This window comes from Halictus rubicundus, chromosome 6, assembly GCF_050948215.1.
Source record: "Halictus rubicundus isolate RS-2024b chromosome 6, iyHalRubi1_principal, whole genome shotgun sequence".
In the NCBI taxonomy this organism is placed as follows: Eukaryota; Metazoa; Arthropoda; class Insecta; order Hymenoptera; family Halictidae; genus Halictus; species Halictus rubicundus.
In genome coordinates this window covers 4,915,395-4,935,628 of record NC_135154.1, presented here as the reverse complement: position 1 = coordinate 4,935,628, position 20,234 = coordinate 4,915,395, and the positions used below count along the sequence as shown (strand labels likewise).

The 20,234-nt window shown below is 36.3% G+C and overlaps 1 protein-coding gene across 1 annotated transcript in view; it reads right to left on the bottom strand.

The window, feature by feature from the left end:
- Nmdar2 (glutamate ionotropic receptor NMDA type subunit 2) overlaps positions 1 to 20,234 on the bottom strand; it is a 478,712-nt gene that overhangs the window by 41,740 nt on the left and 416,738 nt on the right. The gene's annotated exons all lie outside the window — the stretch shown is intronic.

Here is a 20,234-nt window from a genome sequence, read left to right as displayed (position 1 = left end):
CATAATGATCTGCAGTCTACTCATCACTCTCATTCTCATTCTTTGTTTCCTATATCTACTATTTAAGTGCACTTCCCACAATATAATATAATGGAATGCAATATAATATATACATGTATTTCAAAATACCCTGAACTGCTCTTCTTACTTATTGCACCCCTTTAATTATAAATGTATAAAATACCATAATACAGTCTCTACAATTTGAAAATGATACTAAAATCTACTCTATTTTAGATTTAGATTTAGATTTTAATGCGTTCAATTTGAAAGTAACAATGTCAATTAATTATTCTCATTATCTTATACATTGGTTTATTTGCACCCGGTTGCCAATCAAGGTTTTCTACAAAGTTTCCTTAGATAAAAATAAAATTTATTCCAAAATTCAACTGAAGGACTTAATCCGAGAACTGGCTTAAATATTCGCAAAATTTGATTGCACACAACAATGAACATAAAATATTTATGTAACAATATATAATAGCTTCATAATAGTTTTCCTGCAAGTGTTCGTTATAATTTCATATGCATTCGTATAATAATTATAATAATCTGTGGTTCTAATGATTGCATTAAAATGAATACTAGCATACATCAAATGTTCATAGTTCAAAGTACCAGCTGAAATGTTTCTCTCATGAAATTTAATCTTTGATAAAACTTTTTCAATGGAATTTATCATTGGACAGTATGGTGGTAGAAATAATAAACCTATCTCGCGTAGGCTTACATTGTTCAAAACCAACCACACTGATCTCCGTATTCTCCGACGAAATTCGCCAAAAATAAATATACGAAGAGCGGGCAACTTTCAATAAAATTACGCCAAAATGGCATTGTGTTATTTCACTCTCGAGTATGCCGCAAGGTGAATTTGATTTGCAAAAGGGTGGATTTGGTCTGTGAAAGGGTGAACTTGATTTGCAAAAAGGCGAGTACAGCCTGTGAATTTGGAATGGAAAGTGGTTGTGCACCAAAGATTTCAAGAGTGTTTTAAAATTATTATTGCGATACTTTAGAACCGTAAAAGAGCGCGAGGATATTACCCTTTTTACAGTTATATTTATTGTGTAGAAATAATCAGAAGAAATTTATTTCTACACCTAATATTTATCGTCCAGCTAATAGTTGCATGTGCAGTGTGAGTCATTTAATTGTGCCACCTTTTACCCGTCAACTATTGATGTACAAAAAATGTTTCAAACGAATGTTGTTTAACATCGAGCGTGGCTACAATGTAACAATCCTTGAGGTTCCTCTAGGGGAACAAGTTAGAACTCCCTGCTTTATGTCTTTGTGATTTGTCTTCTGATTATTATTTGTTTTCGTTCTTCTGCGACACACACGATAGAACACCTCGGTAAAAATTAGCTAAAATCCGCTCGTGTAAAGGTTTGGATAAGTCTGTCGAAATTTGCAGTACTTGGGGGGTCATCTATTGAAGTTCAATGCGATTAAGGAAGATCTGATTAGATTTAATGACGATAAGGTCGGGGAATGCCAGGATTTCGGTAATTTTCAAGAAATCCGTTAGGGTGTAACTTAACCTGAAAGAGATCTTGTGGATAGTGTAAGTGGACTTGATAAGTGTAATGAGATTACACGGGATTTTAGAAACTTAGATGCAGTTTGAGATTGTGAGCCTACTTCTGAGGTTGAACACCATAGGCTGGATTAGGATAGATTCTATTCTACTATTTACAGAAGTAAGTCTGAGATATGTAACAAAATGGTAGACGGATTGTTAAGGTTTAGTAGTGTTCGAGAGGATCCATTCAATAAACATAATTGTACGATGATATCAGTCAATTAAATGGAAAATATTTTAAAGTATCTACCGAGTTGAATATTTACAAGAAAATCAAAAGAATAATTTTTCTTAACAATAATTGTCAATGTTTTATAACACTTCTTGTCAGTATTTGTCAAACAAAATAGCAGAAAAAGTGACTTGTAGAAGATATGTAGAGGACATGTACACAATAATAAAAATTAATTATTGAATATATTATTTATTTGCAACAAGTCATACGGCTAAATTAATGAAAATGAATCTTTTGTACAACTACTTCTGAGGAGTGAGTGAGAGTTAATTGGCAAATTATATTTGTTGAAAATTTGTTACGTATATCTGTTTCCATCAACGAACTATAACAACAGCACCTCGAACAGTAAACAAGAGAATTTCGTAACGCTAGATAAGGAAGCAGTCCTTCGTCACATTTAATGGCGGGATGTTTCTAGGGTAACTTTTATAGGTCGTTTCAACGGGGTTCCGCGCGCTTTATATATCTCTGATGGAGACTGTTTTCCACGGAAGGAACGAGTTCATTCAAAAGCGAGCGTTGTAAACGTCAAACCTAGCAAAGTACACAGGACAAGCGTGAAAAGTTTAGACTGCCTGACAGGCGTTTGCTATAAAGATGCCATGAACCCAGGGCAATAAAATCGATCGTAGCCGATCATTTCCCTAGGCCCGAGCTGGGTACATTTCAAATAAAGAGTATTGGAAAATGGTAATTGAAAGACTTTTATCTACAGTCACTTGCATAACTGATGGCTCGCACTTTAAATCACTTGTTTATAAATAGATCAAACGTTGTCGGTATTTCTGCCAAGCTGGATGGATTAGTTTACTAGATACGTAATAAAATTTTGGAAAAATTACGTTTATTAAATATGCAGTTTGAATAAAAGAGTATCTCAAACAGGTAATGAAATTTCAATAAATTGAATATTTTTCATTTGGCAATCTAAAGAACGAAAAAAAATATTAAACTTGTTAAATGGTATTTTAAATATTTCTTAACAATAAAAATAGATATGTTATATTTAATGTCTGAGTTATCGCCTACAACAAAGTGCGACGTTCAAAATTTACGTTAACTGAACTACATTATAAAATGAATTGAAAATATTCAAAATATTTCAAATACAAAGCTTAGTAAATTTTCTCATAAATGAAGTATCTCATTTAAAAAAGAAAAGATCTAAACTAAAATAGTCTTATTATTTGCTGCATAAAATCATATTATTTAGCTCTATCTATAATAAATTGTTTCAGTAGATTCACTTAATTTGCTTTTTTATTTTCCTTAAACTTCAATAAATTTTTCACTTGGTTCGTGACTAAACGAAGTCTTTCTTGAATAATCTAACCTACCGTTTATTTATTAATACAGCCATTCGTTCATAAATCAAACTAAATATTCATGGAGACGGGTACTGACTACAGTAATGCGGTGTCCAACACTTAGCATGTCGTCTTGAACTTGTGTCTTAAGTAGAAGATTCTATTCCACAAATGCGGGATCTTCTTGAATAAAATAGATGACGACGGTCGGAGTAGAGTGCTCGAAAAATCAATTAGAATACCGTGGAAAAAGAAACGTAAAAGATAACCTGCTCGAGGGAGAAATATCTCCATTTTGCATGCATCCACGGGAGTAACCACTTTTCAACACGTTTGACGCGAACCTCACGTAGCAAAAGAATTGAGAAGAATCCAGATTCATAATGGGAACGTGAGAATCATCCCACATCTGGCTGATCACATTTTCTGATCTTCCAGTTCGTCGATAAGTTGCGCATTTCTTTCGCAGGGATGGAGAGTCATGCGAATAAATAGTTAAATAGTTTCTGTCATTTCGCTTCAAATGCCAAGAGTTGCAAGCACTTCAACTTTTCAAAGATTGCACGAAACATATGTGGGTACTTTTTGCAAAAAGAGATTAAATTCTACAATGTAACGGAGATCGGACTATTCGGATTTTTAGGATTATTACAATTTTACTTTTTGCAAAAAGAGATTAAATTCTACAATGTTACTGAGATCGGACTATTCGGATTTTTAGGATTATTACAATTTTACTTTTTGCAAAAAGAGATTAAATTTTACAATGTTACTGAGATCGGACTATTCGGATTTTTAGGATTATTACAATTTTACTTTTTGCAAAAAGAGATTAAATTCTACAATGCAACTGAGATTGGACTACATATTTGAATTTTCGGATTAATACAACTTGCTTTTTTCAAAAAGAGATTAAATTTTACAATGTAGTTACATTGGACTGAGATTGGACTATTCAGATTTTTAGGATTATTACAATTTTCCTGCAATTATGGAGCACTTATTCGAAAAATCTGTCCGATTGAATTTTCAACGGTCATTGAAGCGGTGCGCACGCACACACAGCAGATTGGATAGTATGATGGAGTCGATGTAACGTGGAAACGATTGAAGCCCGGTAAACACGGAAACCCTTCATCTTCGCGGTGTTCGCCGTTATTCTCAGTTAATGATGTTTGCTCGTTCTGATTCCGCACATTAACTTCGGTTGCTTCATTGCGATTCGGTATAAATTTAAACAGTCATCCATGTCACACACTTTTTTCCTGACTTAATTACTTTAAGGATTCAATGTGAGAAGTGAGTGGAAAATAGAAACAGAGTTACTCTCGTAATCGACATTTTGTTGAGTCAGAAAGTCCCTTCTAGTTCTTTTATAAAGAAAATCGTCGCGTAAACTCGAAAAAGGAATAATTTCGTTGAAATTGGATCAAACGGCTTGAATTTTATTAAGATATTAGAAAAGCTAGTTTACTAAATAATATGTTGAAACTTTTTTTAACTGTTTCTATTCGTCGGAAGGTCGCGATTTTTGTAAATACAACACGTCTTTTCTAAGTGTAAATAAATTATATTCACGTACAAAGTTCCATCGAAACCGGTTGATGCATAAAAAAGCTATAGGCACTGAAAGATGTAAAAATGTTTAAATGTAGGTTTTGCGATTTATTTAAATTTAGTATCTCACAATTTTTCTCATTTTTAATTATTCATGGATCACACATCTGCAAAAGCCATGGTTTAAATTGTCATCATAGGCTCGGATGAAAAAATCAAAAATCGTGATTGTCACTTTTTTCTCCGTAATTTTGACTTCTACTGTCCCAAAAATAGTCATTTACTCCAATTTTTAAAAAGTCATTCTTTTTCAAAGGATGTGGGAATATTTTTGTCCAGTACTGTAATAATTTTAAAAGTTGAATACCTTATTTTCACTATTTTACTAGTAAGCAATGAAGTAATCATTTAGAAAATAAAATATTTTAATTCGAAATAAACCAACTTTCTGCTTGTAGCATAAAAATAGGTTTTACCGTATTCCTATTCTACTTGTCTGACTGAACGTCGTCCTTATTCTACTTGTCCGACCACATGCCACGCCTATTCCCCTTGTCAGACCACAGGTCGCCCCTACTCCATCGAACTATAGGCCACTTTTATTTTCATTTGTCTGACAGCAAGTCGTTTCTTATGTAAGGACTCGTCCCCGGAAGCAAAAGCAAAAATGCAGTTAAACAGCAGGGTTAAAAAATAACAGTTATCGCAAAAGTTTTTATGGAAAAGTCAGTAACTGTCAGTACAAGTCAGTAGATTATCTGAGTTGGGTATATTAATGATAAAATGTTGAGAAAATTCTTCAACACATTAAATGTTTTGGTTACACATGACAACTATGAGTGATTGAATATTTTTTAGCAGAACATTTTAGACGAAAGAATAATAATTATTTTATGACCCTCAATATTGATTATAACTATACTCTGGATCTTTATGCGCAATAAAAAGTTCGTGTATCAATTACAAGACACAGGAGCTATTTACATTTTTCATTAATAATTTTAATATAGTGAAAATAACATATTAATACTCTTTTAATCTTTTCATTTTTTTAAATTGCAATTACTCAGTTTTGTCATAAATGCATAAAATTCGGTGTCTAATTATAACAGTTGTGGTGCCTGGCTAATGTGAGAATAATTATTTCTTTTTTACTACGGAAATAAATTTAAACTAATTATACCACGCTCCTGTAAATCATATACAGTAGGAGCTATACGTTCTTGATTCAATAGAGTGCATGCTTAATATCACTGAAAGTTGAATAAACAACTAATAACAAGTAACTCTTCCTATATTCATTTAAAATACACTTAAATTCCGGGGAGCAGTTAAAGTCTGCCTTTTACAAGCCACTGTAACGTTCCTCTTGAAAGAAAAAAGAAAAGTTTCGATTGACATCGTGTCGAGAACGTTTCCCAACGATACTCTGAAACTTCAGCAACTCGAAAGAATATTGCCCCTGAATATCGCTAAAGTGTTTGCGTAGTTTCGACACCCCTTTCGATTGCTTTCCGCTCGGTGTGCCAACGGTGCAGCGCATCGGTCTAAATTGCGTTGGACAACGCAGACAAATTACGGTAAAAGTATTCCATTCCTTAATTTCCAATTTCCGACATTTACCATCATACCCGTCACGAAATTCTCACGTTCGTCATTGCGAATTACTCTCATCAGTTGCCACCTCGACTGGATTTTATGAATCACGAATTACACTAGAGTGCTGGAGTATATTTAATATACAGGCTAGCTACATTTGAATATAATACCCCTGGCAGAAAATATTAATATTTTTTCAAATTATGTACACAGTACTATTTTTCATATTTAATATACGCCTAAGTAATTCATTCAACTCTCATATCGAATATCTACTACCCCTGATAGAAAATATTAATAATTAAATGAATTATTTGGGCGTATATTAAATATGAAAAATAGTACTGTATACATATTAGACAAATATGCTATACGAATCAATGGTATTTTAGAAAAATATTGATACAATGGTGAATTATTTTGTTTTTTTACCAAACAAGAAACTGTGTACCTCTATATGAAAATTATAAAGACATATAAACAGCATAACGGTGGAATAGAACACTTTTTAATATTTGTAACGGCGAAGATGACAATAAACATTGCCGTAAAAATGTTCTGAATGCTTGAGGGTGACTAAGCTCTTCCTTAAGACTTTAATTTTCTCATTCTATGCAGTGTGAAAAAAACAAACATATTAATTTTTATATTAATATTTTCTCTATATGCGGATATTACCAATGGCGAGCTTTATCGTTGCATTTGTTTTGATCGTAAATGGAAATATTTTCTACAATGAAAATATGAATAATGATAATACAACAAATGCTTAATTAGTTTAATCCAATAATATTTTTTAGAGGTAGCATAAATACAATTCTCTTTAAAAGTATTTGTTAGTCGATAAATGTGACATGATGGTCACTTTTATATTTTCTTTTTTTATAAAACTCCTGTTTTTAATTATTTCTTAATGAAACTTTTACTTATACATTTGCGGCACACGTTGTTTAATTCACGATACTGTAGAACCGGGATTATCCGCACTACTCAGTGTAATACGACTATTAGGACAATACAATAAACAATTTTTTATCTACAGTTCTACATGAAATATTTTCTGGTTTGTACAATAAATTGTTTTGTATATGGATCGTTTTTCCGAGTTATGTCATATTTGCTCTCATTTTAGTCGGAGAAATGATACTAATATGTTGGTAAAAGCATAATGAAAAATTTATAATAATAAACATCTTTTGTCATTGGATTTGTATTGTCTCACTGATAACTGTATGGGTATATGGTAATACTTTAACATAAACCTGCAGCATCGATTAATAACAAAAGGATATGTAATTACTTTTTTACAAATTGGTAATGAAGAAAATGACGACGAGCACTTTAAATTACTGTCCCTTCGAAACAAAACAAACCGTGTATGAAACCATTTTCGAATAACAAAAAGTTATAAAGATAATTGCATTTATACAATAAAATGGGGCACCCTGTAGAATTGCATCTCGCCAAAACCATTTCTTCTCCTTAGTTAGTTTTAAAACGACATTGTGACAAAACGCTCTCATACAAAGATATTTATGCGATTTTTCACTCACTTTTTTCGTTGAAAACATAAATGAAATGTAGGAGAAGATGACTCTTCTTTTGGTAGTACTGGTCTTTCACGCATCCCTTCTTTTATTATTCATTCTCCAAACTGTACTCAGAACAAACGTTTTCGTTTCCTTCTCTTATTATTTATTTACCAAACTGTTTCCGAATCGAACGTTTTCGGTCCCTTCTTTCATTATTTATCTTACAAGCTATACCAAGAGCAGACGTTTTCTATATAAGGAGACCCAAAATATGGGGCTACAAAAAGTATTGTTACAGTATAATAATAATTTTACGGAAAGACTATGACGTGCAAATGTACGAAAAATCACTAAGTATTTTTGAGATTGTTATTAAAAGTGATTATTTAGATGGGAGCATACAATTTCGCTAAAAAGATAGACTATGCGGAATATACGAAATATAGCTCTAACTTGTGCAACTAATACCGAAAAGACAAGTCTACGGGTTCTATTAAATAATTTTTTACGAAAATTAATGTTTAAATGTGGAGAGACTTGATGACGAAATGAGCTCTTATAGTTTATTATTTCAACGTAGAAACTAATAAGTCCTAAACTCAGATGTCACTAGAGACAATCTCTAAGTTAAGTTTCATCCCAACTACCTCTCTCTCTCTCTCTCTCTCTCTCTCTCTCTCTCTCTCTCTCTCTCTCTCTCTTGCTAACTAATTTTTAATCCAAACTGCCGGTAACCTAATGTATACCTAATCCTTCCTAACCGAAATTCGACCCAAACCATCCCTTTCGCGGCGCTTTCTAACCTAGACTTAACTTAATAAACCTTTAACTCAGCAATGCAGAACCCAAACCACCCCTAACTCAGATCAGTGCCTACACCAGTCTTCGTTAAAACTGCATAATGATTTTGTGCACGTTTAAGCTGCGTTTCATACGTCCGCAATCCCTCTTTATTCATTCCTATTAACCCAGTACACTCGAAAGGTGACCTACAGCCGCGGGTCATTTAGTTTAACATGTAGTAATTTCGAGTGAGCTGGTCACGTGGATAAGACGACTCAAGCTCGTGTGCGTTCTAAACAAATTCCAATTTCCAGCTTTTTGTAATAACGCACTGAACATTGTTTGCAAACATCTTATCTCGATCAGATAATTTTTGCTAAATAAAATTAATTCAGTTTCCAATACGCCATTGCGATAGTCAGCTTTTTCGACCAGCCCTTTTTGCGTTTATTAATGAATTATTTTTTGCAACAGCTCGTTAAAGTTTTTTGGCACCCTTGGACGTGATTGATCAGGAAGTGAAAAATTAACGCCCCAAAACTGTTGCAACCAATTTTTATATGTACTGTACGCTAAAATAAATAATTACTTTTTACAAATTCACCATTTCAAACACGAGAAGAATACAGAGCTGAATTACTCATCGAACACCATCATTTTCAAATAGTGTTTTATGTTCTCACGTTGACAGTATCGTCCAGTTCTAACAATATTCTTTTCATTTTAAACTTTGGAACCTCCAAAACCCCATACGATGGTTAAAAGAGTTGATTTTAAAATAAACATTCACAATTAATAGTACAGTTATCAGAGTATACAATTATCATTGTTCTCGGTATGTAAATATAATTTTGCATTATTTTATTGGTTAAATGAAATTCGAATAATGATACGAAGATTGTATACAACTCGACTTGACAAATATAGCATTCGAAGCGACAATGGAAATTGTCTGCGTAAAGAAATAAATTTTGAAATGCTATGTCTTGTTTGCAAATCAGAGAAACTTGATTCGTTATAGATTTTAAATACTTCTTCAGTCTGTTACTTCGGTTTCGATGACTTTTACAAGTAACACCAGTATCACTAACGTTGAGCTCTGTGCCATCTGGGGAGTATGATATGGTAGAATGTCGCAGGAATATTCCGCCGATATTTTTTCTCTTTCAACGATTCAACACCACTGGAGTTTACTTTTGCTTGAAAAACCGCTGCGACATCATAATTGAAACAGTGGTATTATCGGGAAAACGTTAGCGGAAAAACATTTTTCCGAGATCGTATTTCCGCTGAATATCCGTCGGTAATACAATGCAGTATTTACCTTCAAAGCGTCGCAACTTGATTATGTATCGAGAACGAATTAAATTTGCACAACGAAATGAGATGAGACGCAACGCGCGATTACTCAATAAACGGTCTTGAAGAATCTACAAGACACGTTGACATCTTTCGATATAGCCGCCATCTTTCACGATGCAAATATCAGTTTGCGGGTAGAATGATTGATGCATCCACTTGTAATACATATGTACTTCTGTCATAGTAACGTTTACAGTTATCGATCGTTTATTCCGTTGTACGTCACCCCTCTTATAACACAGTATTCTGAAAACACGTTTTGTCAAATTGAGATTATTAGACAAGGTGATTCAGTTTAGAATTACTATCTAAAATACCTCAATGGTATCCATTGGTCGCATCAAAAAACACTTCAACGAATTATGTAGCATTTCAAGGGACGCATCGAACGAATTTGATTTTCTGTTGTCATCATTTTCTTGATGTCAGTTTGAAAGTTAAAACGTAAATTTTCAGTTTCTGTAAAGTGAATTACTCCCGAATGAAGTGACACGAGTTAACATTACACGATTAGTACGGAAACATGTTTGAATAACGGTGAATGTGATTATGGGATTCAAAGTGAATGTGTTAAAAAAATTGAACATGCAAAGAAAGAAATGGATGTTCTACCCACGGCTTGGTTGTAATTTCGAAATCAGGACCGTCCATCCTTCATTTGTCTAACCATAATTGGTCCCTATTCTACTTGTCCGACTACACGCAGACCTCACTTCACATGCCTGACCATAAGCAGTTTCCATTCAGTGGAAATCTTCTCTATTCCACTTGTCGATCGTCTCGACGCTACTTGCTCGATCTATGTCAACCACACTCCGCTTATCTGATTAGAGCTTAACTCCATTCTATTTGAATTCCATTCTATTCTCTGTACTTTTCTATCGGATTACAGATCCACCGTATTCTACTTATCGGGCTAAACAGCTGAAACCATTGTGATCATTAGACTCCAGATTCTTATGTACAGTGAAAACATTAATTTCAAGCTACAGGAGCTATCATAGATATTTGTTTCGTCTTTTTTTTTTGTCATTTTAATAAGTTGATGATAATACAAGAAAATATATTCAAATTCTTTAAACGTTTTCACCGTTTTACTGAGACAAGGCAAGTTTCTCTTTCAAAAGCGTCACCAGACCGGTGCGTATTCCCCTCAAAATGCTTCCCCCTCTACCGCTAAATGTGGACTCGATTCTCCTCATAGTGAGAGTAACATGACGTCACGTATCCCCTCGTGCCACTGACAGAGTCGCCAGATCAGGGAAAGTGACTCGAATCGAGGGGAAAAAGTTACTCTTTCTCTGCCAGTACCGGGCTAGTCACGTGACGTTGTGATCCATGCACGATTAGTGTCGCCAGACAGGAGAAATTGAGGGGAATACGGTTACCCTGTCTTTGCCATTACCGGGTTAGCCACGACGCAGGCGCAGGCGCAACGCGAATTGGGTGCGCACATTACGTCACGTGACCGAGCCGTTGTGGAAGGGTGGGGATGTTCGCCGTAGATGAATGGAAGAATAGCGTCGAAGAAGGGGTAAGGTAGAGTGGGAGACAAGTCTCGATCCGGCGACCCTGGTGTTCAGTGCCAATATCATTGTCCGACATTACGTTCATTTCCATAGCGACGGGTGGTTCCGGTAAGGTTTTAATCCTGGCCACAGCGTTCTCGCCGGCATAATCCGCGAACTCGATTCGCGGAGAGTGCCCGCCATGCGCCACCGCGCCGAGAGGACTGTACAACGTTTACACAGAGCGAAGCTGGAATTCGCGGCACCGTCCGATTATCCCCGGCAATTTCTAGCTCGCGCTAATCCCCGGGATGGATAGACTGCGAGAACGTGTCGCGGGAACGAATGCCAGGATCTAAGTACCGGCAGATAGATCTCCGACAGCCTTTTTTCCTCGGCTGATCGCCTCGTTTATCCTTCGTCGATGCCGATTTTTCACCGTGTTAGTGGCCTTTCTCTCGACCCCATCTAACTCAGACATAATTTTCAGAAGGCTCTGCAGAGATCGAAACGCTTGGACGCGTGAATGCTTCAGGAGCTTTTAAGGAATATTTCTCGGCAATAAATTAAGGTGGAGAGGGGTAAAACCGACTCAGAAATTGTAAAGTTTACTTTAAACTGATGTATTTTCTATCTATTCCTAATAATCTTAGTGTTTTTATTTAGCGCATGGTTTATTCTTTAAGTTGCATTAATTTGGATTAAAAATATATTCTGAAACTTATGATTTGCTTAATAAATTAAAAACAGTGCTGCTAGGGCGGACTCCCCCGGCACCTACCTGTTTCAAAATTATTGAATCTTATTTCCTTATATTATGGGGCAAAAGCGGAATTATTATTAGTAATAAAATAAAAATAAAAATTCAAATTTTTATTCAATCATCGTCAAGACATCTCTCACATTCATACTGTTTTTTTTTTATCCTTTGTTGCAGTTTCCACAAACCCAGTTCATGCAATTGTGATTTCTACCTTACAGTTGGTACAATGCAACGTATATTCGAATAAATAAGGGCCTAGTGCGGATTTGCCCCGTGTACGGATTTACCCCATTGCACTTTACCTACTTTTCATAGAGAAGTAGTTTGTTTTCGAGCAGGGATTGAAAAGATTCTGAAAATATAATTGTTATGCTGCAGTTCATGTGAAATTAGGGAGGCTTTCAGTCATCATTTTGACGGTTTTGAAAAACCTGGGCCCCTTCTCGAAAAAAACGCAAAAGAAGAATTCGTTTACATTTTTCAACATTATAAAGTTAATTATCGAGGTTGAAAAAATTATTTTACAATATCCCAATACTTTCTGAACAAAACAAAATAATTTTGCTCAATCGGACAAACTGAGATAAACATTCGCAAGTGAAGCCCGTTTTCGCCAAAATGGGAATAAATTGCAAACCTCGAACGCCTGTAATTTTTATACAAATTCTAAACCGGCAAAATGATAACTTAAACACCCCCTAATTTCACATGGACTACATTTAGAACAAAATTGTGGATGGTCAGGTTAAAAAGTGATCGATTTGGCATAGAATGGCCCCTATCGCTGGTTATTCGTATGCCCTACGCGCCATACGAATCGTTAATGGTGTTTTTTTTAATAGTCTGTAAAGTCAGGTATATAGTAGCTGACTTAAAGTTTATAAAATTAATGGGTGGGGGAAAATAGCTAAGCGACGTGCATCATTTTCAGCGAATATAGTTTTTGGAGGCTTTCGGAGTTTCACCGAAGCAACCATAAAGTTACTTCCGTTGCTCAAGCACGGCGAGAAGTAACTGAGCCATAAAAAGAGAATCGATTCCGTTACATCCCCTCTTACACTTTTATCGAGTGGGGAACGTTTCAAAAAAAAAAAAAGAAAAAAGAAAACAACGCACGTTGCTGTGTGCACGAGCAGAAAATTAACGATACGAGAAAGCAGATCCAAGGAAAAGACAAAGTTAATGGATGTACAGTGACTCGGTGAATTTCTCTGGCCGAAAACGGCGTTATCTCGGCCACATTTATTCGAGAAACGAGCTTCGTAGTCGATTGTAATAGATAGTGGTGGAAAATTCATATTTTATTGCCAGCTGGAATACAAAATTCATTTTTTGCTGCTATTATTCGAAATTGCAATTTTCCATATTCTCAATTTTTATTCAATCTCGTTTTCAATATTTTATGCACTCATAAGGTGCACAAGGGTGTACAACATACCGAAGTACAAACCTTAACAAAGCCTTCATACATTTTCTATGATGAACATAAATTACCAATTAATTTTAAATATTGAAAAATGGACTTTAAAAATCCTATTTCGCACACACATGTCCGTAGTCTAGACGCAAATTATGTTGGTTATTTTGAGGAAGTAATTAGGAAAACGAAGGGTAATCTTGAAATAGGTTAAAATCCGGCAAAATAATACCGCTGGAATATCAATAATCGATTTTCAATAATTGTGTTATACCTTCAGAAAGCTTGAACATCATATTTTATATGTGAATTGTTAGTTGATTATCGAAATTTATTTGAGAAATAATTGAACAAATAGTACTAAACATAATCTATAAATATCCATATTAAGTCTCAATTTGAATTTTGTATAATTGTAGTATTTTATTTGCGCCGCTGTGTACATACAATGGATCCAAAGATTATTTAAGCACTACATTTCCGATTCTCGAAAAACTGTCGACATTAAAATAATGATAATTTCGTAAAAATAAATACTACAACCATAAGCTTGGACTTATTTTAAAGTTTAAAACCTTTATTTTCGCGATGCAGTGTTCATTTTTCTGTAAAGCATTTTTACATGATGTAGCAGATAGGAAATTAAAGACCAATTTTTCCTAAAAAATGTTGCAAATTTAAATGTCTCCATAAACTTTTAAACATGTTTCTCGTAAATAAAACTACCGTAGATTTGAAAACTTACGCCTCCTTTTAACAAAGATTCCTTAAAAATTGATGTACAGTATTTTTTCACTGTTTGATGCGACAAAAATGATTATGATCCCAATTCATCTCAGAAACTAATCTCATTCAAAGATCTATAAAACGACTTTAAAAAATCGTACATCAATTTTTAAGGAGTCATTGTAAAGTGATAGCTCCAATCCTTAAATCTATGATGGTTTCAGTCACGAAAAAAATTTTTCAAACTTTTCACTGAGGTTTAAATGTGCTTCATTTTTTAGGAAAAACGCGTTTTCAGTTTCTTGCCCGCTACGTAATGATAAAAAATCTTAGAATAAAAAGAACGGTGGATTATGGAACCAGAGGTCTCTAGCTTTAAATTGAGTCGAAATTTAGTGACGTAGGATCATTCTTTACCATCACAGTTTAAATATTGGCAATTTTTCAATTTAGTGTTCAAACACTTCTTGGATCCACTGTATATCAGGTTGAATAATTTGGAGTTGAATAGAAAATGATGGTTCTTCCAATTACAATGTCTACTCGATAATTGTCCTGGCCAGGGACAATTATCGGATAGAAGATACTATTCTTTGATCCACTGCTGAAGGTAGAAAAAGACAACGAAATTCTAGATGCCTCTCACGGGGAATTACAGGCTAGATATTTGGGACATTTATGGAGTAGAAATTGTATTATTTTTTACATTGACAATGAGCCGAACAGTATTTGAAAGTTTCGTTAATTAGCACGGTTTTTGAATAGCAAGACTCGCGACGACTAAGTTTGAGGAGCGTGCAGCAAATGCAGGGCAATGGAAGCAGTCATAGTTACAATTTGAGCAATTTCTAAGCTTCCGGTTGCTTCTATTGTGACATTTTCAATTACAACCTCCGCGCGCAACTCCATCGCTGTGTTTCCAACAACCAACATGGCGTTTCACGTTTGAACAAAGTCGCAATCTTCTGCGGTACGCGCCGGTACGGCCATTTTTTCCCGTCCTTACGTGACCTTGTAAAGGTGTACCTCCCTCGACAAGCGGAATTTTTAATTACAGCATGGCCGACGTAATCTCAGCCACGGCTGCAAATTCTCCTCAGTTCCGCTTTCTATAATTGTCTGTCCTCCTCGCCGAATGGCCACGATCCTCTTTCCGGATCTGATGACAAGGGCAAAATTGCACGTCAAAGGAGAAAAATATTTCTACGGTCGTGCTATTTTCTTCTTGTGAATGGAGATGGATCTCGAATCCTTGTACAATCAGCGCGGGGATTAAATAAGAACCGAGCACGGAAAAATTTGAAAATGAAGAATACATTTAGAACGGCAAAGCAATCTCATTTTAATTTGAATATAAATTAAGATGTCATCGTCACGTGGTTCAATCCAGCAAGTTTCAGGTCACCAAGTTTCTCAACTTACGGAATTTTCGTTCCAGACCGACACGTCTACAAATATCGGTTTATTTGTAGACATTTATTAAGTGCGTTTTAGTTTATCCATATTCGACAGTTTTACGGATGACAATATCATATTTGTTAGTAGACTGATTGTAAAAGAAAATAAATCCTGCTGTATATTTTTACGTAACCATTGTATCTGTTAATAACTTACTAAACGCATTTCGATTATGAGAATATACAACAAGCTTCTGATCGAATAGATCAAACGTTAAGAAATACCTTGAATAAATTTTTGAATAAAGTTTTCTTATTGAGGGTAACAGATATGATTTTTTCATTATATTGATGTTTCGACTATAGAAAGCAATTACATATAATTGTTTATAATGCGAAAAATGTGATTTATTTTACCTATTAGATTGTAAATGTCAAAGTCTAGAAGTATAGATGTAGGAACTTCATTATTGGTACCAATCGATTTTTTTCAGTTTTGTGGAATAAAATATATATTTACCCAATGCTTTCGGGCTATTCCTGTACGTTTCGAGATTTTTTTGAAATTTTGCAGACTTGTAGAAATCGATGCGTGGATGCAAATTCCGAGATTTATTTCTTGACATTGTGTAAACTCTGCGTGTTATGAGGATCAAAATTTTAGAGCATAACATTGTTTAAAATATTATAAGTAGAATGGGACGAATAAGTCACAGGACGAAGTCACTAAATTCAAGTGGTAGATACGAAGAAAAGTAATTAATTAAAAGAATAAATCATACTCATGATTATTATCGAATATATTCTGTCAGGGATAGTAAGTGTATTCATGAGTGAGAACTACAAAACTATGAAGACATTAGAAGAATTTAGGAGCTCTGTTGCGTTATATTCGACTTATTGAAATTCTGTTTCTTACAATTGACATAGAAGATTTTTATTTTATATAAAAATCCGCGATCTAATCGTGAGATAATCCTGGTTACAAAGTTCGGGGACGTAACGACGTTTCGGTTTCGTTTATCGCGCAGTCGTCGTGCGGCTCAAGTGGAAAATTGATTCCCGTTTATTCCTCATCATGAATTTCGTCGTCACGCGCGCAAACCGCATTCTCACTCGGAGGAATTTCAATTTCTGTGGGCCTGTTGTTGTTAGGCAGTTACCCGAGCGTCACCGAGACGCCGATTTTGAAAGTTGTCGTCGATATTCACGGTCCTTCGATTTACTAATTAATCCAAGCGCCACGTCCTCCGATGTAGCTGGTTCTTTGTCTGCGCCAGCGACTTCACAAATTGGATTTCTTCCGGCACTATTACGCGCGTCGTTCCAGTAATTTACCGATTTGTCGCTAATCGTGTTTTCAACTGAAGTCGGGGGAGTTGGCTGCGTTCCTGTTGAGAGTGTGTCGCGCAAAATTGTTCGGTACTTGATAAACCTCTCTTGGTAATTTAGTATAGTAGGAGAATGCCCGGGTAGCACCGAAATGAGATTATACGTGGAATTACCCGTTTCTTCGCGTTTAGCCGCGTTCTCACGGAATGCAGATGTACTCATGGAAATTAATAGGTCGGTTATGAGGTTATCCTGTAAATAATGTCCTCCCTTTGCGCCAATTAGAAGGGTACTAATATCTATTTTTATACTATACCTATGTACTATATCTATACCTACTGTATACTGTATCTATTTCTACTAATATCTATTTTTATATATCAATCCTCATCCGTCACTCGTGACAATTTCTCGCATTTTTCACGTAAACAATAATGCTCTGAAACTAGATCTGAAACTACGTGATTTCTTCTTTGTTTAAACATGAAATATATATATTGGCATTGTTAATAACAAAGCATGCGACAAAAACATGTGACAACATTTGTTATTACTATTTCCCTGTGAAGTAGTACCATACATGAGATATTACTACAAATAAAATGGTTATCTCATGTAGTTACCCGCTTCTCTATACATATACATAGATAGATGCACGCCATTATGCAGCCGCAGCCGCAGCCGTAGTGTCACCAGATCAAGACTTGCTGATCACGCTGTCGCCACGGTCCAGTCACGAGATGTGATGCGCGCACCAGATTCGCGTTGCGTCTGCGCCTGCGTCGTGACTAACTCGGTAATGGCAGAGAAAGAGGCTAACTGTATTCCCCTCAATTTCCCCTGTCTGACGATACTGCGCAGGCGTACAGTCAAGTGGGTGTGGTAGGAGTAGCTCGGTAGAAGGGGAATAGATATCGTATGATCCACGGGCCACCAGTTCCCGAGGTCTGAACTGCACTATAGCTCCATGACGTCGTTCAGGGTCTGACATTAGTATTTCCACCATTATTATCCCGGAAATCCTACGATCTGTTATCCTGGTGAGATGAGAAGAAGGTCCCCGGGAGGAATGCGATCACGTAGGTACGAATGCGCGGCCGATTGGATCAGAGTGGAAGTGGCACACCTCGTTTTACACGCATTTTCGGTTTTAACCGAAATATACTATGTAACGTGTGACGTGAAAGCCTATGGGACAATGGAAGCGTTTGAGGTGGGGATAGGCGAACCGGACAAGGGAAATTGAGGGGAATACAGTTACCCTCTCTCTGCCATTACTGGGTTAGTCACGACGCAGACGCAGACACAACACCCTGACAGAAGCGTCGAGATGCTCACCGCCGGAAAGTCAGGGAGTACAGTCGTAGAAGGTAGAGTGGGAGACGAGTCTTAATCTGGTGACACTGGGCAGACCTAACGATAGACTCCACCGCCCCTGGTGTCGTCCCGGGGCACTTCTACTCATTTCGCCACGGTAACGCTGCCTGTAACGTCAAGAACTTGACCTCTGGATCCCAAACTTTGCAAATTGAAGTTAACACTAGTGAATTCCACGAGGCATCGTCCTAACATGATTTTGGTTCGGAGGACGCGACACCAGCGAAGACAGCCCGTGACCAAGTATTCGCGAATTTCGACGCATTCGCGTTTACATATTCGCGGAGCGTATCCGTGATCTGCTACGGAGGGCCGTTACTACTAATCAGAGTTTTCCGAGCTCGCGGCACGAGACAATGAAATGAAAGCACGTAAATGGAACCGAGTTAGGGTACCACGTCGGGTCGCGTCGCCCCGGAGCATAATTTACAAGGCGCAACTTCATAGTTTCCGTCGCGAAATTCCACGAGGAGAATTCAATTTCGGCCGGCAGCCGTGCGAGCCCTCGCCATTCTCCATTATTCTTTCCGGGCCACTGCTTCATCGAGGCGAGCTGCCTCCTCGAGCTTTGCCAACTGTTCCGCGTCCCCCTTGTTTCTTTCCGAGACTCGCCACCCTCCTCGCCGGTGCTCAACCCTCTGTTTTCTTGGCCTCTCGGCGAACGCGATTGCAACTTCCAATGAAATTGACGTCGTTCATTCTTGACGAAATCAGTTAAACGCCCGGCCGCGACGCGACGCGACGCGACGGGCTAACGCGGTTAGCGTGCAGCCAGCAAATGAATTACTGACTCTCTGACACGCAAACACGACGCCGCGCTGTCCGTGGTGCGAAATATATAGGGTGGTTGTAATGTCTCGATCCATTTCAACACGTTGACCGCCGACTCGACCACCACGAAAATTCGATAGAATATTGGCAGCTCGTTTCTCACTTGAAAAACTTTCCGTACCCGGTACGACCTTGTCGAGGAAGTCATAAGTAAAATGGGAGACTTCCTTATCGCCTCATTGTTTTACTAGTAGAATTGATATTGTATTGTTGGTGAAGAAGCCTTCAATTGTTAGTCTCTGGTCTGGGAAAGATTATATGGAATCGTTGCCTGTAGGTAAAGTGTTAACGTTTCAAATACTTGCAATAAAAAGAAAATGTAGCTGTACGTTTAGTATTAAAATAACAAGCACCGCCTGAAAGGTGCAAGAGTATTTACCATATCTATAGATGCCGAATTATTATTATTATTATTATTATTTTAATGCCGAATATTGGAAAACAGTATTTCATTTCGTCACTTGTACTGTTACGAAGGCGCACGGTGCGCAGAATTTCGAGCAGCGTTTGTTAGCTGAACGAAACCTGAAGTTTAAATGACTTTCTAGCGCTCAAATTATTTTCGGTTCTCTTTTAAACGAACCATTACCATTACCTTTTATACGCAGTGACCTACATACCGAGCAGTGGTGCCAAATTGGACAAAAAGGGGGAAAAATCCGTAAAAACCAAACTACCCAACAAATTTGTTTAAAAATTTGTGGAAAGTAGGTACAACGCTTATTTGGCAAAAAAATTTTTTAAAAAGTTGTTAAACATTAACTAAAATGGGGTAATTGGAAACTTCTGCGTTACGCTCATTTTTTATTGATTGAAGTATACAACAAATTCTTTGAATTTAGATCTGGCTAGATTTTGATCTGGCACTGGTTGTTTTGGTATTGTGTAATATTAAACTAACTGTGTTTAAAAAA